Source organism: Schistocerca gregaria, chromosome 2 (assembly GCF_023897955.1).
Source record: "Schistocerca gregaria isolate iqSchGreg1 chromosome 2, iqSchGreg1.2, whole genome shotgun sequence".
Classification (NCBI taxonomy): Eukaryota; Metazoa; Arthropoda; class Insecta; order Orthoptera; family Acrididae; genus Schistocerca; species Schistocerca gregaria.
Genome location: NC_064921.1, coordinates 893,314,079 through 893,339,969, shown reverse-complemented (window position 1 = coordinate 893,339,969; position 25,891 = coordinate 893,314,079). Strand labels below are relative to the sequence as shown.

Sequence of the window (25,891 nt, the reverse complement as noted above, 5' to 3'; positions counted from 1 at the left end):
GCTGAATGTCCCTACAAAATTGTATCATGTACAACACATAGTCCATGAGATGTGATGTCATAAATATTGAGCTGCGTCAGAACAGAACTTCAAGCCAAAATTCGCCAGACGTACAGGTGAACTATGTGTGCAGATATGTATGAAATATGTGACATGTGCGTAAACAGTCAAAGCCACGAATAAAAAGCTCTACCTGAGCCACTGAATCGATTTAAGCCAAAATTGGCACACTACTACTTACTAACTCCAAAGAAATGCTGTGAGGTTAAGAACCAGCAACCTCCAATTGGGGTGGGGGGTAATAGCGTGGAGTGAGTAGAGTGAAGAAGAAGATGGACACAGATAGTGGGGGAGGAGGTGGGTAGAAAGAGAGAGAGGGAGGGGGAAATGGACAAAATGGGAAGAGGAGAATATGGACAGAGAGAGGAGGAGAAGGACAGAGAAGCAAAGTCGTGAAACTGGACAGAGAGACGGAGGTGAAGAGGTGGACAGAGTACATGTGGCGAGGAGGTGATGCGCAGACAGGGGGGAAAAGGGAATGAACGGAGAAAGGGAAGAGCAGGAGATGGACAGAGAGAGTGGGGGGAGATAGACAGAGAGACAGGGAGGAGCAGATGGACTTAGATGGGGTGAGGAGGAGCTGTATGGGGAGGAGGAAATTGAGAGGGGGGAATTTTTCTAGATTATACATTTTTAATTAAGTATGAAGTTAGACATTTTAACTGTTGACAGTGTGATTACAATTAACACAAATAATTCCTTCAACAATATAAAATTGGCATTGTACAGTAAATTGTTTTTTAATCATCAGCATGTCAGCTTTTGTAACATGGTTTGGTTCATGCTTAGTTCGGAAAATTTTTTTTTAGTTTGGCTCTCTCACGTTTTCTACCTTTAACACGTGGAGTTTCGCTTATGATATGTTCCATGTAAACTCCCTTTTGTTAATAAAAATGAGTAAAATTAAAGAAAATGGCGTAGGACACAGGTTCAACAGCTGTATCATCAGCACATTCGTAGCCATATTGAATATTATGATATTGAAGCTTCCTGATTAGCTGTAAAGTTTATGTCAGCAATTGAAAAACGTAATATAACAAGTGCCTGATTATGATACAAACTTCACATTTCAGACGCAATAACAAATTCTGGCTAGTCGTTTTTGACCCAAACTACATTCAGAATCAAATAGGTCATGGAAAATTGTACTAGAATCAACTTGTAACTAATTTTCGATCAAGGCGTCGTGTGTCCCACTTTGATATTAGGTTTCTCATATTGTTTTTATCATCACAATACCTCTTTGTTACGTTTACTCTTATTTTTCGTGGCAAGACTAGGGCCACCAGGCCACTCTTACATCTAACCTGGCATATTACACTGTGTTGATGACGACACGTATCTTGTAAAAAGGCTTACTACTAAAATGGGATGAACATACAGAAATAATATTATAACATAAATAGTGGAAAAAAGTAGTAACTATCAAATACGGTTTATTGTTAATAGGCCTATTAATGAAAAGTAGATCAGCAAAGATGTAGATTACAGTCAAATTTAAAATGACGGCACTGGCTGCAGCTGACGTGAGAGACGGGATATAAGAGGTAGAGAGCGAGGAACATGATAGAACTCAAATAATAGAGAGAGGCGAAAGTAAAATGGCGTGACTGACTGAGAAACGATAAGAGATAGAAGCACATGCTTTATCATGTGACTGAGAGAACACACTGGGAGCGTTTATTTTTGAGGTAAAGTTATCATTGTGCTTTGCTAATTCATATCTGTACATTGTCAAAAAGTTTGAGAATAAGTAAGTGATATTACTGTGATAACGCCTACCTACGTTTCCGACACTGGCGCAAAGCTGTGTTTCGCGTATTGTCCTAATTAAATAAAAATTAAAAACAAATTTGGGGCCTCTCACTAGCCTTCTTCCCATTCCTCTCACGAAATAGTACTACTGCGAAAGGGTACTAGCAAATATTTAGGAGGTGATATGCAGACTTTCTAATCGTGAGCAAAGCTATGCCAGTCGAATTTATGAAATCGTAACGAACATTTCATTTGGAGGTATGTTGCATTCGTCTCAAAAAGAACTTTTCTTTACACAGAACGTTTGACTATTACAGGTACAAACGACAGGGGGTGAGGAAAGACACTAAAGTAAGCAGTAATTTCCAAGAACGTTTACAAGAGATATATATCGAACACGCGACTGTCGCGGAGAAAGATACCGGTTTTGTTTACAGCGACCTGAACTACTACAACAACCGAACGATGTGGATTTTCCTTATAGCTTTGGCAACGTCAAAAACAGTCCAATTTCTGATGCTGTGCTTTCCAGTATGTAATCTTTAATCCAGAAGGAAACCAATATGATGATCTGCTGCATTCTCAGTTTAGAATTATCAAACCATGTGTTTTTCCTTATATTAATTCATTTCCTACAATACAACTGTAATGAAAACCCACAATCACTACTCTTTGAGCCAAGTTTGACACAGTTCTGCCGGCTGCGGTGGCCGAGCGGTTCTAGGCGCTCCAGTCCGGAACCGCGCGACTGCTACAGTCGCAAGTTCGAATCCTGCCTGGGGCATGGATGTGTGTGATGTCCTTAGGTTAGTTAGGTTTAAGTAGTTCTAAGTTCTAGGGGACTGATGACCTCAGATGTTAAGTCCCATATTGCTCAGAGCCATTTGACAGAGTTCTCCCCAAAACAATCCACACGATTTCTAGTGTCTTGTTTCGGCAGCAGATGGTCCTCCCAATACAAGTCTGAACAGTTTTCAACGGTAGTCAAACTAGGAATCAGATCACGCTACGTGAGACTACCAGACACTGTAGCTGCTTCGGTGATCTCTACGAGGCCACTGAAAATAAATATTCTTTACCACTTGTGTGTCACTGCTGTCGCTCGAAGCGAGATTCTTTGCCGCAGATTGTGTGTCATTGCTGCAAACATAATAGATATCTTGCTTCGCGACAGTTGTGCGTTCGGTAATATCGCTTGCAAGCGTTCTTGGAAATTACCAGACACGCAAATAATGTAATAAAAATTGGTTCGAAAACAAATGGGTTCCCCGATACGATGTATTACAACTGAGTACATTAACTACTTATAACAAGAGTCCCCGAGGATCCAAAGTGCAAATATGCGATTGAGGGCAAACATATTACGGCAAGCGTTACACATGACCGTCGTTAATATGAAGGCGGGCTTCAGTTCGTCTCCTACTGCATTGTCAGTTTAGAATTATCAAATCATGTGTTTTTCCTTATATTTGTTCTTTTCCGTCATTTGCTACAACTGTAATGGGAACCCACAATCGATGCTCTTTAAGCCAAGTTTGACACAGTTCTCCCCAAAACAATCCACGCAATTTCTAGTGTCGTGTTTCGCCAACTCATAATGCGTTCCCAGAGTTCATTGACGCTATCAACAGGACTGGATACACGGAAGCTTTCTGGGAGGCTATGGTATTGGCGAACCACGACCATGGACTTGTCGACGGTTCTTTGTACGTATACCCAAACAGAAAGTGTTCCGGTGTGCAATCATGTGTATACCATTTACGCATCCTTTCATCATAAGGAACGTCATCCGAACAGTCTATTGGCTTGTGGTGCAAGAAATGAAGGAAGACGCAACCGGGAAGTCGGCGTATGTTTATTGGGATTACTTGCTCCTTTCCCTGTCCTCTACTCGCCATTTTCATTCTGAACCCATAATAGTCATAACTGGTATATGAACTGCTATCGGCGTGGATGACTTGCAGTTTCGCTTGTAATTATGTTCTAGCGTTCATGGAATGATCAGACCTCATTGTTTAGCAATAGTCTCAGAATTTGTATGGTGTTTGAGGAAACTATGAATATACAAAACAAAATGCTTGTAGCAGGAATTTATGTTAGCACGACACATTTAACGCTGCTGCAAACACAATGGCTGTTTCTGAACAAATATCCGACCCTCTTTTTCATAATTTCTGGTAACTATCTTGCCACATTAACGTTATAGCAGTCCAGTGAACACATATATTCGATTATTTAATTTACGCTAGTAGGCACTGTATCAATGGAAAATCATTGAGTACTTCCCATTTCTAACTTATTTACGCAAAAGCAGTTGTACACTTTTTTAATACATAAGTCGCAGAACAGTACCTATAGAGTAGCTGCGCCCATCTAACTTAGTATTTTAGACCTCCGGGAAAGCATGAGATTTTTCAGTACCGCCTGTTCCCAAGCTGTTGTTAAACAATTAACACCTATCTTTAAACACAGCTATCTTGTGTTACAATAAAAGATGACTGTGAATTTATGATGTGTTGACATGGCGAGTCGTTAAATACACAGTACTAGCGGCATACAAGCAACATTTTTGTTGCCTACACATCATTTCAGAGCCTGTCTCATAAGTTCTGACAATAATTAACATTAGCTTATGCACAAGCTATCAGGAAAATATATAACTAATATGAAACAATCGCACTATCTGCACGTGTGATATTGTAGCCAGTCTGAAAGCAAACGTACCTCCAATCTCGGAATATATCCTTGCAATGTTGAGTTACACAGGAATAGCAATTGCAGCCAGGTTACCTTACTGTTTAATCCCTTATCACCCACATTTAGGTATCGACTGGTTGCCAAATACTTATCATAATGCACTAATATAAAATCCAACAAAACATTCATGTGTTTAACTCAGAGATATTAGGCTTACGGGTTGTTTAATTAATACCAACGATGTACCACCGTTGGCTGACATTGACAAACGAAAATGTCAACCTAAGGGAGTATAAATGGAGAGAAAATGAATCCAGTTATTACAATTTTTTATCCTTGCAAATTCATGAGCTAAGACGAGTAACACAATTAAAGAAGCTAAAACTGCAGCAATTGTGTACACATGCAATTACATTTCAGGAGACTGTATTTTATCGTGCTAATGTAAAAATGTGTCTGAAAAATTACTATCCTAAAAGAGAGTGAATGTAACACTGTAGGAAATATCTAATTGGGTTGCATGGTCGCAGACCTAAAAATTTGAAGACTTTGATTCTGGCTTAACATATTTATACTTAGTTTTTGGAAACAGCCACAAGTCGCACTTAGTATTTTTTATTTACCAATTTCGCTTTTCAAATTAACAAGAGCATCATCAGAAAACACAGTTTAAAATTGGTTGACGACACTAAATATTTAATTCCGTGTACTATAGTACTCTTAAACTTAGGTTTTAAGTACAGTAGTAAGAGCTGACATTTACAGCACCAAAGATTAAATATAATTAGTGTTGTTAACCAACTCTAAACTGTTTATTCTGACGATGCTCTTGTTCATTTGAAGAGCGAAACCGGAAAGCAGAAAATAATAAATGCGAATTGTGGGTGTTCTCAGATACTTAGTTTCAATAGCTCTCCTCCTGTAGGCAACGCCAGCTCTTGCTATATTTGTATATTGTACTCCATGCAGCTATACGAGGAGAATTTTCTGATAATATTTCCGCATGAATATATTTACTAGCTAATATTTCTGTCAAAATACTAAAGTGTGAAGGTTTGCATTATTCAGAAGTCTTCATGTAGGCAAATGAATTATGATGTCTAGAGTATCTGTTTTTATTTTTAAGTTATCCATGATCAACTGATCGAGATTTCTTATGATATTTCTGCCACCTACGTGCAAGATGTGTCTTAACTTGACCATGCAGTTCTTTTCTTCCACATTGCTTGCACATGTTCGTAAGTAACGATCTGTCATTAGTGAATAGGACAATCTTCTGCAGTCAGGATCGCTAGATATTTTATTTTGTTTCACAATGACCAGTTTCAACAGAACCTGGCTGTCGTCAACGGATCTTCGGAAAATTCTTGTTAACCTGCATACATACCATGAAACCGTTCTCATTGTAGTGGTGGCATGTACGCACGTTAATAAGAATTTTCCGAAGATCCGACGATGCAGGACGATTCTGTCGAAACCGGTCATTGTGAGGTAAAATTAAAAAAAAAAAAAAGCGACCTTGTCTGCAGAAGACTGTCCTATATTTTCTTCCATCTGACGTCAAAATATCGTCGACGTTGAACTCTCCTCCCCATAGAATCTTATTTGACCTCAGAGGAGAAGGCGAGAAGTAGAGGGCAATCTGATCTGTTAGCTAACTGCTCGAAGATATTTTGGAATAGCTCACATAGAAAACTTCTTCCAAAAGCAGAAACCTTTTTTCGAGTAGCTTTACAGCAAGCAGATTTAGTCTTTTATGGAGGTTCACACCAGATACACGCGGAAGAGTTGTTTCAGTTAGTAAAGGCGCTCTAAAGTAATCCAAGAAAGAGTGCTTAAAAGCATCATAGCAGTGAGGAGTGGGCACGCGGTTTCAGGCGCCATGTCACGGATTGCGCGGCTTCTCCCGCAGGAGGTTCAAGTCCTCCTCCGGGCATGGGTGTGCAGCGGCGCCCACTTATAAAAGAAATTGGGGGGGGGGGGGCATACTGGGGTCTTACCCCGGGAAATTTTCTAAATTTTAGATGAAAAATAGTGAATTTCAAAGTTTTCTGAGCATTTTAGAGTCTTATGATCAACATTAGAACCCCGAAAACTGGACTCTCGTAACTCGAAACTCTGGGAAACTCGACAAGCCTGACACGATTTTGTTTTTTTTTTTTTTTTCATTGATAAAAGAAACAAAACATAAACACGCACAATATTTTCGTAAAAAGCTAATTTAATTTACAGTAATAATCATGCTTATAACTATTACAGAGAATTGAATATGTTGTTGTTGTGGTCTTCAGTCCTGAGACTGGTTTGATGAAGCTCTCCATGCTAATCTATCCTGCGCAAGCTCCTTCATCTCCCAGTACCTACTGCAGCCTACATCCTTCTGAATCTGCTTAGTGTATTCATCTCTTGGTCTCCCTCTACGATTTTTACCCTCCACGCTGCCCTCCAATGCTAAACTGGTGATCCCTAGATGCCTCAGGACATGTCCTACCAGCCGACCCCTTCTTCTAGTCAAGTTGTGCCACAAACTTCTCCCCAATCCTATTCAATACCTCCTCGTTAGTTATGTTATCTACCCATCTAATCTTCAGCATTCTTCTGTAGCACCACGTTTCGAAACCTTCTATTCTCTTCTTGTCCAAACTATTTATTGTCCATGTTTCACTTCCATACATGGCTACACTCCATACAAATACTTTCAGAAACGACTTCCTGACACTTAAATCTATACTCGATGTTAACAAATTTCTCTTCTTCAGAAACGCTTTCCTTCCCATTGCCGGTCTACATTTTACATCCTCTCTACTTCGACCATCATTAGTTATTTTGCTCCCCAAATAGCAAAACTCCTTTACTACTTTAAGTGTCTCATTTCCTAATCTAATTCCCTCAGAATCACCCGACTTAATTCGACTACATTCCATTATCCTTGTTTTGCTTTTGTTGATGTTCATCTTATATCCTCCTTTCAAGACACTGTCCATTCCATGCAACTGCTCTTCCAAGTCCTTTGCCGTCTCTGGCAGAGTTACAATGTCATCGGCGAACCTCAAAGTTTTTATTTTTTCTCCATGGATTTTAATACCTACTCCGAATTTGTCTTTTGTTGCCTTTACTGCTTGCTCAATATACAGATTGAATAACATCAGGGAGAGGCTAAAACTCTGTCTCACTCCCTTCCCAACCACTGCTTCCCTTTCATGCCCCTCGACTCTTACAACTGCAATCTGGTTTCTGTGCAAATTGAAAATAGCCTTTCGCTCCCTGTATTTTACCCCTGCCACCTTTAGACTTAGAAAGAGAGTGTCCGAGTCAACATTGTCAAACGCTTTTTCTAAGTCTACAAATGCTAGAAACGTAGGTTTGCCTTTCCTAAATCTTTCTTCTAAGATAAGTCGTAAGGTCAGAATTGCCTCCCGTGTTCCAACATTTCTACTGAATCCAAACTGATCTTCCCCGAGGTCGGCTTCTATCAGTTTTTCCATTCGTCTGTAAATAATTCGTGTTAGTATTTTGCAGCTGTGACTTACTAAACTGATAATTCGCTAATTTTCACATCTGTCAACACCTGCTTTCTTCTGGATTGGAATTATTATATTCTTCTTGAAGTCTGAGGGTATTTCGCCTGTCTCATACGTCTTGCTCACCAAATGGTAGAGTTTTATCAGGACTGGCTCTCCCAAGGCCGTCAGTAGTTCCAATGGAATGCTGTCTACTCCGGGGGCCTTGTATCGACTCCGGTCTTTCAGTGCTCTGTCAAACACTACACGCAGTATAGTATCTCCCATTTCGTCTTCATCTACATCCTCTTCAATTTCCATAATATTGTCCTCAAGTACATCGCCCTTGTATAGACCCTCTATATACTCCTTCCACCTTTCTGCTTTCCCTTCTTTGCTTAGAACTGGGTTTCCATCTGAGCTCTTGATATTCATACAAGTGGTTCTCTTATCTCCAAAGGTCTCTTTAATTTTCCTGTTGGCAGTATCTATCTTACGCCTAGTGAGATAAGCCTCTACATCCTTACATTTGTCCTCTAGCCATGCCTGCTTAGCCATTTTGCACTTCCTGTCGATCTCATTTTTGAGACGTTTGTATTCCTTTTTGCCTGCTTCATTTACTGCATTTTTATATTTTCTCCTTTCATCAATTAAATTCAATATTTCGTCTGTTACCCAAGGATTTCTCCTACCCCTCGTCCTCTGGTTTAGTCAGTTTATCCAGGTCCCATCTCCTTAAATTCCCACCTTTTTGCAAGTTCTTCAGTTTTAATCTACAGTTCATAACCAATAGATTGCGGTCACAGTCCACAAAAATGGTTCAAATGGCTCTGAGCACTATGGGACTTAACATCTGTGGTCATCAGTCCACTAGAACTTAGAACTACTTAAACCTAACTAACCTAAGGACATCACACACATCCATGTTAGAGGCAGGATTCGAACCTGCGACCGTATAAGTCGCGCGGTTCCGGAATGAGCGCCTGGACCGCTAGACCACCGCGGCCGGCTCATTATTACAATTTCACTTCAGAGTCCACATCTGCCCCTGGAAATGTCCTAAATCTCTGTCTTACCATTATATTATGTATCTGATACCTTTTAGTATCTCCGGGATTCTTCCATGTATACAACCTTCTTTTATGATTCTTGAACCAAGTGTTAGCTATGATTCAGTTATGCGCTGTGCAAAATTCTAACAGACGGCTTCCTCTTCCATTTCTTAGCCCCAATCCATATTCACCTACTGTATTTCCGTCTCTCCCTTTTCCTACTGTCGAATTCCAGTCACCCATGACTATTAAATTTTCGTCTCCCTTCACTACCTGAATATTTTCTTTTATCTCATCATACATTTCTTCAATTTCTTCGTCATCTGCAGAGCTAGATGGTATATAAACTTGTACTACTGTAGTAGACATGTGCTTCGTGTTAATCTTGGCCACTATAATACGTTCACTATGCTGTTTGTAGTAGCTTACCCGCACTCCTCTTTTTTTATTCATTATTAAACCTACTCCTGCTTTACCCCTATTTGATTTTGTATTTATAACCCTGTATTCACCTGACTAGAGGTCTTGTTCCTCCTGCCACCGAACTTCACTAATTCCCACTATATCTAACTTTAACTTATCCATTTCCCTTTTTAAATTTTCTAACTTACCTGCCCGTTTAAGGGATCTGACATTCCACGCTCCGATCCGTAGAATGCCAGTTTTCTTTCTCCTAATAACAACGTCCTCTTGAATAGTCCCCGCCCGGACATCCGAATGGGGGACTATTTTAACCCCGTGAATATTTTACCCAAGAGGACTCCATCATCATTTAGCCATACAGTAAAGCTGCATGCCCTCAGGAAAAATTACGTCTGTAGTTTCCCCTTGCTTTCAGCCGTTCGCAGTACCAGCACAGCAAGGCCGTTTTGGTTATTGTTACAAGGCTAGATCAGTCAATCATCCAAGACTGTTGCCCCTGCAACTACTGAAAAGGCTGCTGCCCCTCTTCAGGAACCACAGGTTTGTCTGGCCTCTCAACAGATACCCCTACGTTGTGGTTGCACCTTCGGTAGGGCTATCTGTATCGTTGAGGCACGCAAGCCTCCCCACCAACGGCAAGGTCCATGGTTCATGGGGGGGATGGAATTGAATATACAGCCCTGAGAAGACTGAAATTATCGTTAAATAAATCCTAAACTATCATTAAAAGAATAAAACGTAAAATATTGCCGTCGCACAGTATTAGCATTTTGATTAATTTTACAAAAATTTTTAATATTTCTCTAAATGCCATTATTAGGACTAGAGTGTCTTTAGAAAGGTGCAAATGTCAACCGTCTGACTGGATTACTAAATATGAAGTCGTAGATGACTGCTCGGATATCCTATTCATCCAAAACATCTCGTTGGGCATGAAGAACGGCCAAGTTGTTCAATCGCTTCTGTCCCATTGTTGATCAGAAAGATGACTTCGGTCGTTCTGCCGTTGCTGTCGTGATTGGAACTACTTGGAGAAGCTTAATGCACTTCACTACTTCACGTAACATTTTTCCAACTGCAGGCTCTTGTGTAATTTACTTTCTTACATCACGCATGTTTCTTAAGACCAGTTGTTTTTTTATTATCGATATCGGCTAACTTATTCAAGTGCAAGCGCAGTCTCTCAATTTCTAGGTCATTTCTGAAAAACTCAGCTGATTTTTCCACATTTGTTTCATCTCTGTTTATTAAAAGCAAACACTCTTGTTCAACTGCAATGACCTGTGTGGGTCCAGTTAAAGGAAACAGCTCAGTAATGCAAGATTGCAGCGTTTCACAAACTTCAATGTAAATAGCTTTGTAGTATTCCTTTGGGGTTTGGAAAGTGTGCGGTGAGATGGCTTCGTTGTTTTCATACTTCTTTGATATACTTCGAGTCCGAGGAAGCGAAGGATCATCAACTTGTGAAGGTTTTTCTTTTAAACATAATACTCGAATGTGTTCAAAACTATCACGCCTTCCATTCAATATACGAATCAAGCCCTCATATATTTTTTCCAGAGCAGCAACACTTGGGTGAGGGCATTAAATTTTATCATTGACATCTTCTACTGGGTCCATTGCATGGCAATAAAGATGTAAAAAGAAATAAGTCTTGAAATGTAACATTGACTCAAGGTAGCCTGCACATTTGTAACCTTCCTCTGTTTTGCTTCTGCAGAAAGTGTTTCAAAAAACTCTAGAAGTTCTTCAAAGTTTTTCAATATTCTCAAGATATTAGAAGCTCGCATAGTCCATCGAGTCGGACAAAGGGGTCGTAGACCAAGTTGGTTGTTGGCGCTCACACATCAAATGCTTCTGAAAAGTCACATCCTCTTGTTGGATTCCCTTACGGTGTTTATTAAGTCCTTGGCTAAAGCCATAATATCCTTCATAGATGTAAGATGGCGGAGACTGTCTACAACTGCCAAGTTTAAACTGTGAGCAGTTATCTATTGACAAATCAAGACGAGCAAAAACCTCTTTTAAAATACTAAACAGAGTTTGTGATTAGTGTTTGGAGTCGCATATAGCCAATAAAGTCTTCGTTGATGATTAAGGAATCATCGACAGTACGAATACAAAAGACACTTGTTCGTGAATCGAAGAATCACTTGTTTCGTCAACCATAATAGAAAATTGTTCAGTCTTCTTGACTGAAGCCAATGCCTTTCTCAACACAGATTTTCCTAGTAGATCGATGATCTCGTTTTGAATATCGTGGGACGTCCACTTATACCCTGAAAACCCTAACCAATCTTTAAACTCAGGTATGTCTTTCTTTCAGTGTTGCAACAATTGAAAAAATTTGACTTTGCATCTTCGTGCCCTCTAATTGGCGGTCCTTGTCGGCATAGAAATTGCACGGTAGTAAAATTCTCTCAAGAGCTGAACGACCCTTTTTCATATCACTATCTAACTGTTCATTCAGTTTGGAGGCCACACTTCGGTTCGTGATAGGATTTAGTTTCAGAACACCTTATTTAATGCGTAAACGTATTTTCATGAAGACGGAATTTTTTCAAAGCCTTTTCCAGTTAGGAAACCCTACGGAAGTAAATGCATCTTCTTATTTATTTTTTTTTTTTTTTTGAAGAAAATTGTACTAGGTTTTTAGCATCTACCTCTTTGCGGGTTTTGCAAAAAACTTTTTCGATAGATGCTTCATATTCTAGCCATGTATATTTGATCAACAAGACTTGTGAAATGATCTTCCCTTATCGGATTGTCCAGGTTTCGGCTGTGAACGGTTCTCGCCGGAAGACGTCGAAGCAATTGACACAATAATTGTTGAAGGTTGACTTGCAGTATCATCAACTTCCAAGCGCGCCCTTTTGGTAAAAAATTTATCCATTGCAAACTTAATTCACAATACACTAAGAGACTAAAGTAAACGAATAATATATAGTCATATAAAATAGTCCACTAGACGCTAATCGAATGCTAAACACGTCTGTAGCATGCACTGAACGAAGCTATCCACACCGAATGACTGCGACAGCAGGGTGGGCTTTATATAGCCACGGCGTCGAAGTGTCTCGAAGCATCCAGGCGACGCGTGGCAGAGTGTTCCACGCGCTTCTGCTCCTGCCCTTCTAATGACGCCGCAAGGAAAATAAAAAATTCCAACTCAATTTGGTGATTTTACAAAGCCTAATATGTTGTTGTTGTGGTCTTCAGTCCGGAGACTGGTTTGATGCAGCTCTCCATGCCACTCTATCCTGTGCAAGCTTCTTCATCTCCCAGTACCTACTGCAACCTACATCCTTCTGAATCTGCTTAGTGTATTCATCTCTTGGTCTCCCTCTACGATTTTTACCCTCCATACTGCCCTCCAATACTAAATTGGTGATTCCTTGATGCCTCAGAACATGTCCTACCAACCGATCCCTTCTTCTCGTCATGTTGTGCCACAAACTTCTCCCCAATCCTATTCAATACCTCCTCGTTAGTTATGTTATCTACCCATCTAATTTTCAGCATTCTTCTGTAGCACCACATTTCGAAAGCTTTTATTCTCTTCTTGTCCAAAGTATTTATTGTCCATGTTTCACTTCCATACATGGCTACACTCCATACAAATACTTTCAGAAATGGCTTCCTGACACTTAAATCTATACTCGATTTTAACAAATTTCTCTTCTTCAGAAACGCTTTCCTTGCCATTGCCAGTCTACATTTTATATCCTCTCTACTTCGACCATCATCAGTTATTTTGCTCCCCAAATAGCAAAACTCCTTTACTACTTTAAGTGTCTCATTTCCTAATGGTATTCCCTCAGCTTCACAAGACTCAATTTGACTACATTCCATTATCCTCGTTTTGCTTTTGTTGATGTTCATCTTATACCCTCCTGTCAAGACACTGTCCATTCCATTCAACTGCTCTTCCAAGTCCTTTGCTGTCTCTGACAGAATTACAATGTCATCGGCGAACGTCAAAGTTTTTATTTCTTCTCCCTGGATTTTAATACCTACTCCGAATTTGTCTTTTGTTTCCTTTACTGCTTGCTCAGTATACAGATTGAATAACATCAGGGAGAGGCTACAACCCTGTCTTACTCCCTTCCCAACCACTGCTTCTCTTTCATGTCCCTCGACTCTTATAACTGCCATCTGGTTTCTGTACAAATTGTAAATAGCCTTTCGCTCCCTGTTTTTTACCCCTGCCACCTTTAGAATTTGAAAGAGAGTATTCCAGTCAACATTGTCAAAAGCTTTCTCTAAGTCTACAAATGCTAGAAACGTAGGTTTGCCTTTCCTTAATCTTTCTTCTAAGATAAGTCGTAAGGTCAGTATTGCCTCCCGTGTTCCAACGTTTCTACGGAATCCAAACTGATCTTCCCCGAGGTCGGCTTCTACTAGTTTTTCCATTCGTTTGTAAAGAATTTGTGTTAATATTTTGCAGCTGTGGCTTATTAGACTGATAGTTCGGCAGTTTTCACATCTGTCAACACCTGCTTTCTTTGGGATTGGAATTATTATATTCTTCTTGAAGTCTGATGCTATTTCGCCTGTTTCATACATCTTGCTCACCAGATGGTAGAGTTTTGTCAGGACTGGCTCTCCCAAGGCCGTCAGTAGGTCCAATGGAATGTTGTCTACTCCGGGGGCCTTGTTTCGACTCAGGTCTTTCAATGCTCTGTCAAACTCTTCACGCAGTATCGTATCTCCCATTTTATCTTCATCTACATTCTCCTCCATTCCATAATATTGTCCTCAAGTACATCGCCCTTGTATAGACCCCTCTATATACTCCTTCCACCTTTCTGCTTTCCCTTCTTTGCTTAGAACTGGGTTTCCATCTGAGCTCTTGATATTCATACAAGTGGTTCTCTTATCTCCAAAGGTCTCTTTAATTTTCCTGTTGGCAGTATCTATCTTACGCCTAGTGAGATAAGCCTCTACATCCTTACATTTGACGTTTGTTTTCCTTTTTGCCTGCCTCATTTACTGCATTTTTGTATTTTCTCCTTTCATCAATTAAATTTAATTTTTCTTCTGTTACCCAAGGATTTCTACTAGCTCTCGTCTTTTTATCTACTTGATCCTAATAATTTTCTTAAATTATTGGGAGGCACCGCCCCCCCGCCCCACCGCCCCAAACGAATTTTTGAGGGGGCTCGGGCCACCTCGGGCCCCATGGAGTTAGCGCCTGTGTGGACGTGAGTGTAGTTCTTAGCGTAAGTTAGTTTAAGTAGTGTGTAAGTCTAGTCACCGATGACCTCAGCAGTTTGGTCTCTTAGGAATTCACACACATCTGAACATTTTGAAAAGCATCACAATGTTTTGCACGCTATTGTGTGGGTTCGATTTCTAAGATAAAATGGTGGGAAAATGAAAATTTTGCACATAAGACTTGTGATAGTACATTTAGGGGGACCTTTATCGAAATACTTACCTCATTCCAGAATGAGATTTTCACTCTGCAGCGGATGTGCGGTGATATGAAACATCCCGGCAGATTAAAACTGTGTGCCAGACCGAGACTCGAACTCGGGACCTATGCCTTTCGCGGGCAAGTCCTCTCCCAACTGAGCTACCCTAGCACGACTCACGCCCCGTCCCCACAGCTTTTCTTCTGCCAGTATCTCGTCTCCTACCTTCCAAACTTTACAGAAGCTCTCCTGCGAACCCTGCAGAACTAGCGCTCCTGAAAGAAAGGATATAGCGGAGACATGGCTTAGCCATAGCCTGGGGAATGTTTCCAGAACGAGATTTTCACTCCGCAGCGGAGTGTGCGCTGATATGAAACTTCCTGGCAGCTTAAAACTGTGTGCCGGACCGAGACTCGAACTCGGGACCTATGCCTTTCGCGGGCAAGTCCTCTCCCAACTGAGCTACCCAAGCACGACTCACGCCCCGTCCTCACAGCTCTACTTCTGCCAGTACCTCGTCTCCTACCTTCCAAAATTTAGAGAAGCTCTCCTGCGAGCCTTGTCTCCGCAATATCCTTCCTTTCAGAAGTGCTAGTTCTGCAAGGCTCGCAGGAGAGCTTCTGTAAAGTTTGCAGAGGTACTGGCAGAAGTAGAGCTGTGAGGACGGGGCGTGAGTCGTGCTTGAATAGCTCAGTTGGTAGAGCACTTGCCCGCGAAAGGCAATGGTCCCGATTTCGAGTCTCGGTCCGGCACACAGTTTTAATCTGCCAGGAAGTTTCATATCAGCGCACACTCCGCTGTAGAGTGAAAATTTCATTCTACTTACCTCGTTGTCTATCATTCTTGGGTTAAACGCTCATGGGGTAACCTGCTGTGGATTGCAGTTGCAATTCAGCGTTCACCGACCTCCCCGGCTAGAGGCTGGTGAAAGAAGTGTGCTACTTAGCGAAGCCAGAAGGCGTAACTTCGCGCTCAGCTAAAAAGCATGGGAATCGCTGGACGCAGCAAACTAAACCCGTCCACAGGCTACGAAACCTGTGCGATACCTGGAGTAGCATTGGAACCGTTGTGGCTCCGGGAACTCGGGGGCCATTTGTAAACGCCAGAAGGATGTGGGTTTATAGCTCCGAGGTGTTGCCTTCCTTTTGTCGCATGATATCTGTACTTTTTTTCGAGACAGCTGTTACGGAAATTCATCTGGGTAGACCTAACACGACAGTGGGAGACAACACATTCGCCGAATGACCAATGGTAGCTCGGTCTTATGGATTGTGGCGAGAGAGCCAATTAAAAGAGTAAGAAGGCGAGAGATGCGTCTGATTGCAGAAGCCAGGTTGGTGCGTTGGAGGGGGGGGGGGGGGGGGTGCTGGCAGTCAGCGTTCGGCAGGTATTGGTGGCAGCAAGTGTGAGTGCGGAGTGCGAACTATTTGGCGAGAGGTGACAGAATCGGCACGAAGGAAGAGGTCGGCAGGTCTACGCAGCGGAAGGCGGGCGGACGCAGTATTCGCAGTGGAAGGTAAAGTGCCGAAGGAAACTCGTTATAGTTTCTTTACTGGTGAGATGAAGGAATTCCGTTCGGTAGACGACTGGAGGACACGTCGTATTCGGTTTCAGTAAATAATTTGCACGAGGTACTCGGAGTGTCTAAGTTAAACCTTATGTTTCAAAGCGTGGAAAAGTATGGAGACGTTATTAACGAAGTTTAACGAAGCACCTTCACTATCAATTTATCTTCGCGTGTCCATTTTAAAAGTCACTCTTTTCTCCATTAAGTGTTTTCAGATACTTCCTGCTGCTGTTTGTTCTTCAATATGTGCTATAATCTTTGTGTGTGATACATATACAAGTAAGTGAGCCGAAAAGTTGTTCGTCTAATTTTATTTATTGTTGTCAATCTTCCTGCGTTGATATCCCTGTAATTCACCCATCTTCTGAACGGGTGCTGGGTCCTGGAGACTATCAAAGGGACATGTTGTTTTCTCTTTAAGAAATCATCCTTGTCTCACTGTGTGACCCTTTTATAGTGAAACTGGCGACTCAGTTAATTTCAGTTAGAGGAATTGGTGGAAGTAGAAAGAGGGAACTGAACGTGAATATATTTAGGTGCCTAAATAAAGGGATGGCACATTACAGACAGATCATCGAGAAATAATGGACGAAGGAAGAGGTCACTAAACACTAAAATTCAAAAATGTCGAAGCAGAAGAAAAGTGGACAGGGCATACAACAGATGGGTTTTTCAGCAGGCTATGTTGCCTAATATTTGAAGCGAAGAAGAAGAAGAAGAAGAAGAACAAGCGGATTGTCACGTTATGGGGAATGCCCGTACATATACTTCTATCAAGGTATTATTCACAGTCTTTTGTCACTCAGCAAGTATCCTACGGATCACTGGCATTCATAGGATATTTTTCGAGGCTCGTTTCTTTCGGAGGAACAGCGACTATTAATGAGCTGTCTTTGATTTGCTTCGTAATTCGTAAGGATCGGTAAGCTTAGAGAAAGCTAATACTGTTTTAAAAGGGCTTACAACAGTGGGCTCACAATACCTGTAGTGATTCAGAATATGTCGAAATTTACCCGTAGAATGCTAGGCTGTTTCCATGTTTCATCTTAGATCATCACAAATAAAGGCGCGTAATATTGTAAGGTCATTCTACATGTGTAATGCTTTCACAAATCCTTCAAAATAGCTTGTTTGATAGTATGATACGAAATGAGACATGCATAGCTAAGGCTGACATCTGCTTAATATTGAACTCAACAATAAATTAAAAATTGATAAGGATCTCAGATGGACATGTGGAACTTTTCTATCGTAATCAGCACCTTTACTCCTGAATATTTTTTCTGCTGAGTATTTTTATTTCTCCTTAATATTTTTTTCTGAATGTTGGCTTTAAATTTATGAAACTATGCAACATATTGGGTTTTGGATACCTATTCGGAAAGATTTAGTGGTGTCACCCAGAATTAAAAGATGTTTGTGGAACTTGTCGAACGGTATGCATTTGGTCAAAAGCCATTCTTGAGGGAGAACGAAAATTGAAGGGAAGTGATGAGTAGATAGAATTATGTCGGATGTTTACTACAAGAACCGTGTTAGTGAAGCAATGCCCACAATTTTGGTTACTGTTATTATTGTTGATGCACCTTCCATTAACAATATATTGATTATAATTGTTAAATGAAGTCTCTAGCGTATCTTCATAAGATAGTTTAGCAAAGCTTTGTTTGTTAACAACTGTCTAATCCAGTATTTCGTTAATAACGGCTGCACTTTTCAAAGAAATTGCAGTGAATTTTTTTATGTCAACCAACAATCATTTCTGTCACTTTTGGTCTCCTTTTATTGGGCGTTAGCTGAAGCCTTCGTGGCCTGTTCAGTTGGAATTAAGTTTTTGACTTAAAGTATAGCACCATTGTTGTTCGTGGTTTTGAGCTCATAGCTTATGCAGTGGACGCGATAACGTGAAGTTTACTGTTGCAAGTGCCTTCTGGAAAACAAAATCAAGAAGTTATCTGAACAATATTTCTTGGAAAAATTTGGAGCTATGTATTGTTAAAGTAGAGTTGGTAATTCCGCCAGGGACACGATGAAGAATTTGAAGGGACAACTGCAAGTGTCTTCCTGGCTTTAACATGAACTGGCGTCGTGTAGAATCGTTTATATTGCCGAAAAAGAAGACAAAACAAAGCAAATCACTTCTTCGTGCCCCATAAAAGAAAAGAGCCACTTCAATGAAAGATGTGATTTAATGTCTCTCATTTTAGAAAGCTTCAGGATAAGACGGTTCTGGTAAATTACACCTATTTCAGGTAGTAAAAAAGTTTTCACGGCTCTGATCATGAAATTACTCTAAATTGCGTGTTTAGGAAAGCGAAACTTCTGTTATAGTACACAAGGAATCTTTCATTACGAAGTATGTTTTGGTGGTGCATACAATTCTTTAACACAAGATTTAGGACGCCCTGAGTTTGATAGTTACGTAGAATCCAAATAATATCGTTGGCCATCTGGTATGATGTCTTGCAGCTACTGTATTTCTTATACTGGTAGCTTTAATTGTTCTTCTCGACATTGTGCTGTGTTGCATGAATACTGACTGGCAAGTTGAACATACTCCGGTGGGCTGCAGGCAGTCGCATTTTATACCATTTCCAGAGCAGCACCTAGCATGGATACTCCTAAATATTGTCCAGTAGGTGTTGCATATTGACCGCTTCTGGAAATAGGTGTTTTTTTATAGATGGATCCAATTTACGTGCTGCCGTGCAAAGACATAGAAACTAAGAAGAATTAAGTTTCCTTCAGCTTCAACACGTACATTGCGATTTGTATTGTTTCTCGTTGAGCGTTATGCTACTCAGCAGTATATGGATCGATACATTCTGCCTTTATTGCTACTATCACTGGATAACATATATAAAGGTTGTTCAGAAGTTCCCGTCACGAACTTCCAGGATTTGTAGAGGGGAGTGAGTACACAATATTTTGAATAGGAACCCATGTCCGGAAACGTACCGTTTCCGTTCTGCGACGGTTTCAATGCAGATGTGTGATGCGTCCACGTCTGCAGAGGGCAAGAGAAAGGAACTGCTTGTCCTGGTATGCAACAGAGTAGGCAGGATGACATGTACTGTGACAGACGGTAAGTTTATCCCACTTAACATCCTGTCTTGCTGCGAGGCCACCACACTTCTTATTTGCGCTTCGGAGACGACTCAACCACGATACAGTGAAAGATGGGTAGGACGAGGTGGTCCAACTGCGTGGCCGCCGCGATCGCCGGATTCAAGTAGACTACCCATGTGAGGTCGTATGCAAAATTTGATTTACGAGGCTCCTATAGTGACAGAGGAAGATCTGCTGGCACGAGTTCTGGCTACTGAGCTAGAAATTTAAGAGAGACCAGGTGGAATGGAGTGTTTGTACCAGAAGATGTTTCGTTGGTACAATATCTGTTGTAATGCATCAGTACTATTCCGTATGTGTCGAATGCTGAGAACTTCTTTGTTTCTAATAATTGTGGTGCATTATTCCTAATTCAATTCCTCAAGCAGAAGTGGATGATTAAACATCTGAACTGAAACGGAAACGCCACGTTTCTGAACATGAGTAGCTATTAGAAATGGTATGTACCCACTTCCCTGTACAAGTTCTACAAGTTTGTAACGGGAATTGCCGAACAACCTATATAACTTGAGTGCTTTTTTCCCGACTGTAAAGTATTTTAAAATCCTCATTTCGTTGGTTAGGTCCATCGGGATGTCGAGCGGTCACTGTGTCCTCATCTTCAGTGTGTCTTCGTTCTCTCAGTACCCCTGCATTGTCTCAATCTTCCTATTTCTCTTTTCTTCAGTAATATGCATCGTGATTTTGTGTAAATAAAAGCTATGGTTCCATAGTCTAGAAATAATTGTTGAGATGAAGTTGCGGGAATCCCTCCTTGCGCTCCTGGTCAAAGTTCTAGTAGATATGGATTTCTGATTGCGTCCCTCCGACCTGTTATGAAGTGTTAAGTGCGTATATGTCTCGCATGATCTGCAGTTCAGGCGCTAGTTATCTAGTGGTTGGTTAGTGCTGCCTCTACATCTCGACCCAGAAAGGCGGAGCAGAGGTTCTACATCTACATCTACATCCGTACTCCGCAAGCCACCTGACGGTGTGTGGCGGAGGGTACCCTGAGTATCTCTATCGGTTCTCCCTTCTATTCCAGTCTCGTATTGTACGTGGAAAGAAGGATTGTCGGTATGCTTCTGTGTGGGCTCTAATCTCTCTGATTTTATCCTCATGGTCTCTTCGCGAGATATACGTAGGAGGGAGCAATATACTGCTTGACTCTTCGGTGAAGGTATGTTCTCGAAACTTCAACAAAAGCCCGTACCGAGCTACTGAGCGTCTCTCCTGCAGTCTTCCACTGGAGTTTATCTATCATCTCCGTAACGCTTTCGCGATTACTAAATGATCCTGTAACGAAGCGCGCTGCTCTCCGTTGGATCTTCTCTATCTCTTCTATCAAACCTATCTGGTGCGGATCCAACACTGCTGAGCAGTATTCAAGCAGTGGGCGAACAAGCGTACTGTAACCTACTCCCTTTGTGGTCGGATTGCATTTCCTTAGGATTCTTCCAATGAATCTCAGTCTGGCATCTGCTTTACCGACGATCAACTTTATATGATCATTCCATTTTAAATCACTCCTAATGCGTACTCCCAGATAATTTATGGAATTAACTGCTTCCAGTTGCTGACTTGCTATTTTGTAGCTAAATGATAAGGGACCTATCTTTCTATGTATTCGCATCACATTACACTTCGCTACATTGAGATTCAATTGCCATTCCGTGCACCATGCGTCAATTCGCTGCAGATCCTCCTGCATTTCAGTACAATTTTCCATTGTTGCAACCTCTCGATACACCACAGCATCATCTGCAAAAAGCCTCAGTGAACTTCCGATGTCATCCACCAGGTCATTTATGTATATTGTGAATAGCAACGGTCCTATGACACTCCCCTGCGGCACACCTGAAATCACTCTTACTTCGGAAGACTTCTCTCCATTGAGAATGACGTGCTGCGTTCTGTTATCTAGGAACTCCTCAATCCAATCACACAATTGATCTGATAGTCCGTATGCTCTTACTTTGTTCATTAAACGACTATGGGGAACTGTGTCAAACGCCTTGCGGAAGTCAAGAAACACGGCATCTACCTGTGAACCCGTGTCTAAGGCCCTCTGAGTCTCGTGGACGAATAGCGCGAGCTGGGTTTCACACGATCGTCTTTTTCGAAACCCATGCTGATTCCTACAGAGTAGATTTCTAGTCTCCAGAAAAGACATTATACTCGAACATAATACGTGTTCCAAAATTCTAAAACTGATCGACGTTAGAGATATAGGTCTATAGTTCTGCACATCTGTTCGACGTCCCTTCTTGAGAACGGGGATGACCTGTGCCCTTTTCCAATCCTTTGGAACGCTTCGCTCTTCTAGAGACCTACGGTACACCGCTGCAAGAAGGGGGGCAAGTTCCTTCGCGTACTCTGTGTAAAATCGAACTGGTATCCCATCAGGACCAGCGGCCTTTCCTCTTTTGAGCGATTTTAATTGTTTCTCTATCCCTCTGTCGTCTACTTCGATATCTACCATTTTGTCAACTGTGCGACAATCTAGAGAAGGAAGCACAGTGCAGTCTTCCTCTGTGAAACAGAAACCGCCGTCTGCTTCACGTCTGCTGTGCAGCGAGCTACCTTAATTTAAGTATTATCTGTATTTTTCTTACTTGTCACTTCTTCTTCTGCGTGTTTTTGCTTTTAGGAAGCTTTAATAGTCGAGTGCTATTAAGTGTTCCATAGATCTCGTGTGTGTTTCGAATACAGTCAGAGAGTCCCTTTAGTCAGCCATAGTGCTCGTAGTGCTAGTGTTTGTTTTCAATACCGTCCAGAGACAGGTAGTGCTATTTTCCTTGTTTCTACAAGAAGTGGTTAGCAATCACAGTTTAGTCAATAATCAACCGCCTTTAGTGAATTAGCAGTCTAGTTAAAAGCTGATTAACACTCTATAGTAAATTGATTTCTTAGGATGGCTAGGATGTGTGGCTGCTGTGTACGGACGCAGGAGGAGCTGGCCACTCTTCGCGAACAGCTGAGCGTGTTGATGGCCGCGGTCAGCCGTCTTCAGGCTGCTGCCTCGGAGTGTAGCGGCAGTGGGGAGTCTGGTGCGTCGCATGGTGCACCCCAGGTGTTAGATGCTTCACCCACTGTCCCTGCTGTCGAGACATCTTCGCGGGTACCGGGCGCGGTTGGGCCACCCTCTCCCCAAGGGGAGTGGCGGGTTCAGCGGCGTTCGCGGCGCACGAGGCGGAGGGTCAATGTGGAGGCTGGCCGTGTGGCATCGCCCGCTCTGCCTGTGAGTGGACATGTGGCTGCTCCTTCAGCAAGGTCCGAGCAGGCACACGGGGGGAGGGGTTTATTAGTTATTGGGAGCTCCAACGTTAGGCGGGTGATGGAGCCCCTTAGGGAAATAGCGGAAAGGTCGGGGAAGAAGGCCAGTGTTCACTCTGTCTTCTTGCCGGGGGGTCTCATCCGAGATGTGGAGGAGGCCCTACCGGCGGCGATAGAGAGCACTGGGTGCACCCGACTGCAAATTGTTGCTCATGTCGGCACCAATGACTCTTGCCGTCTGGGTTCAGAGGTCATCCTCAGTTCGTACAGGCGGTTGGCGGAGTTGGTGAAGGTGGAAAGCCTCGCTCGCGGGGTGGAATCAGAGCTAACTATTTGTAGTATCGTTCCGAGAACCGATCGCGGTCCTCTGGTTTGGAGCCGAGTGGAAGGCTTAAACCAGAGGCTCAGACGATTCTGCGGTGAGCTGGGGTGCAAATTTCTCGACCTCCGCTATCGGGTGGAGAAATGTAGGGTCCCCCTGAATAGGTCAGGCGTGCACTACACGCCGGAAGCGGCTACGAGGGTAGCGGAGTACGAGTGGAGTGCACATGGGGTTTTTTTAGGTTAGAGAATTCCCTCCCTAGGCCCGACAAGACGCCTCCTGAGACGCGGCAAGGCAGGAGTAGGCAAAATGCAACAAGGAATAACAATATTAATGTGCTAATAGTAAACTGCAGAAGCGTCTATAGAAAGGTCCCAGAACTGCTCTCATTAATAAACGGTCACAACGCCCATATAGTACTAGGAACAGAAAGTTGGCTGAAACCAGACGTAAACAGTAATGAAATCCTAAACTCTGATTGGAATGTATACCGCAGAGATAGGCTGGACAGTGAAGGGGGAGGCGTGTTTATAGCGATAAGAAGTGCAATAGTATCGAAGGAAATTGACGGAGATTCGAATTGTGAAATGATTTGGGTGAAGGTCACGGTTAAAGCAGGCTCAGACATGGTAATTGGATGTCTCTATAGGCCCCCGGGCTCAGCAGCTGTTGTGGCTCAGCACCTGAAGAATAATTTGGAAAATATTTCGAGTAGATTTCCCCACCATGTTATAGTTCTGGGTGGAGATATTAATTTGCCGGATATAGACTGGGAGACTCAAACGTTCATAACGGGTGGCAGGGACAAAGAATCCAGTGAAATATTTTTAAGTGCTTTATCTGAAAACTACCTTGAGCAGTTAAACAGAAAACCGACTCGTGGCGATAATATATTAGACCTTCTGGTGACAAACAGACCCGAACTATTTGAATCAGTTAATGCAGAACAGGGAATCAGCGATCATAAAGCGGTTACTGCGTCGATGATTTCAGCCGTAAATAGAAATATTAAAAAAGGTAGGAAGATTTTTCTGTTTAGCAAAAGTGACAAAAAGCAGATTACAGAGTACCTGACGGCTCAACACAAAAGTTTTGTCTCAAGTGCAGATAGTGTTGAGGATCAGTGGATAAAGTTCAAAACCATCGTACAATATGCGTTAGATGAGTATGTGCCAAGCAAGATCGTAAGAGATGGAAAAGAGCCACCGTGGTACAACAACCGAGTTAGAAAACTGCTTCGGAAGCAAAGGGAACTTCACAGCAAACATAAACATAGCCAAAGCCTTGCAGACCAACAAAAATTACGCGAAGCGAAATGTAGTGTGAGGAGGGCTATGCGAGAGGCTTTCAATGAATTCGAAAGTAACGTTCTATGTACTGACTTGGCAGAAAATCCTAAGAAATTTTGGTCCTATGTCAAAGCGGTAGGTGGATCAAAACAAAATGTCCAGACACTCTGTGACCAAAATGGTAGCACAATGCATACGCTTTCCGGAGGACGACGGTTCAAATCTGAGTCCGAACATCCGGATTTATGTTTTCTATGATTTCCCTAAATCGCTCCAAACAAATGCTGGGATGGGTTCTTTCAAAGAGCACAACCAATCTCCTCTTCCCCAGTCTCAATTGGTATGTGTTTCACGGCAGTGAACGCGGTACGAAACGAAGAGCTCTTGTTTCAAGCGATCCGAAACATTTCAGCCAACCGTCGATCGCAGTAAACCTTCTATACTGACTCTGACAGATTGCAAAAGTTTGTAACGCCTCCATTAAAAGGCCTATGTCCTAGGAGGAAGCAAGCACACTGCCATGGCGGCGTTTATAGCGCCAGGTGCGTTGATAGCAGGAAGCCATAAACTTTACTAATTTGGCTTACTCCTGTGGCCCTGGGGGAATAAGAAATAAAGCTTTTTATAGATTTCAAGCAGTAGTAGCTGTCGTACTCGACAAGATCTTGTAGTATACTCAGGATGAACAAGGATAAGGAAGCAAGAGGTCCCGTGCCTCATTGACCCCACATAGTTTACAAAATCACGTTTTCTCTTCAGAAGCACACATCTTTACGTCAGGATATAGTGATTGCTTGTACAGTGCAAATAAAGTCACTATCTCTCAAGTTGTGTAGCTGCAAGAGCTGTGGATCCACAAACTCTCCTGGCAGTCATAACGTTTCACCGCGCACAAGCAGGTGCTTGTAGAAGGGTCACTCCAAAAGAAATGCACACTATTTTTTTAATCCATCTTTTATTGTACATGTTTGAACGTTTTACAGTGTGTAGATACATCCTTTACGAACAATATTTTCATTTTTCCACATAATTTCCATCCCTCTCAACTGCCTTCCGTCATCTTGGAACCAGCGCCTGTATACACGCACGGTAAAATTCTGGACCAACCTGTTGGAGCCACTGTTTGGCAGCGTGCACAAGGGAGTCATCATCTGCAAGCCATGTTTCACGAAGAGAGTCTTTCAGTTTCCTAGATGATAGTCACATGGAGCCAGGTCATGACTGTAAGGCGGGTGTTTAAGTGTTGTCCATCCGAGTTTTAAAAACGCTTCCATGGTTTTTTGACGGACGTGCAACAGCAAAACATCCTGCTTTTGCCGAAGTGGTCGAACACGACTCAGTTGAGCTTGAAGTTTCTTCAGTATCGTCGCATATGCATCAGAATTTATGGTGGTTCCACAAGCAAGAGTCCTTCGGAATCTAAAA

The 25,891-nt window shown here is 42.1% G+C and overlaps 2 protein-coding genes across 3 annotated transcripts in view; one reads left to right on the top strand and one right to left on the bottom strand.

Annotated features, from left to right (window-relative positions):
• The window catches only part of LOC126335336 (uncharacterized), a 206,969-nt gene extending 202,221 nt beyond the window's left edge, over window positions 1-4,748 (bottom strand). Inside the window, exon 1 of the mRNA XM_049998495.1 lies at window positions 4,540-4,748. The gene's annotated coding sequence lies outside the window, so the exon portion shown is untranslated. The remainder of the gene's footprint in view (window positions 1-4,539) is intronic.
• Window positions 1-25,891, top strand: part of LOC126335339 (protein Mpv17-like) — a 288,508-nt gene that overhangs the window by 5,656 nt on the left and 256,961 nt on the right. The gene's annotated exons all lie outside the window — the stretch shown is intronic.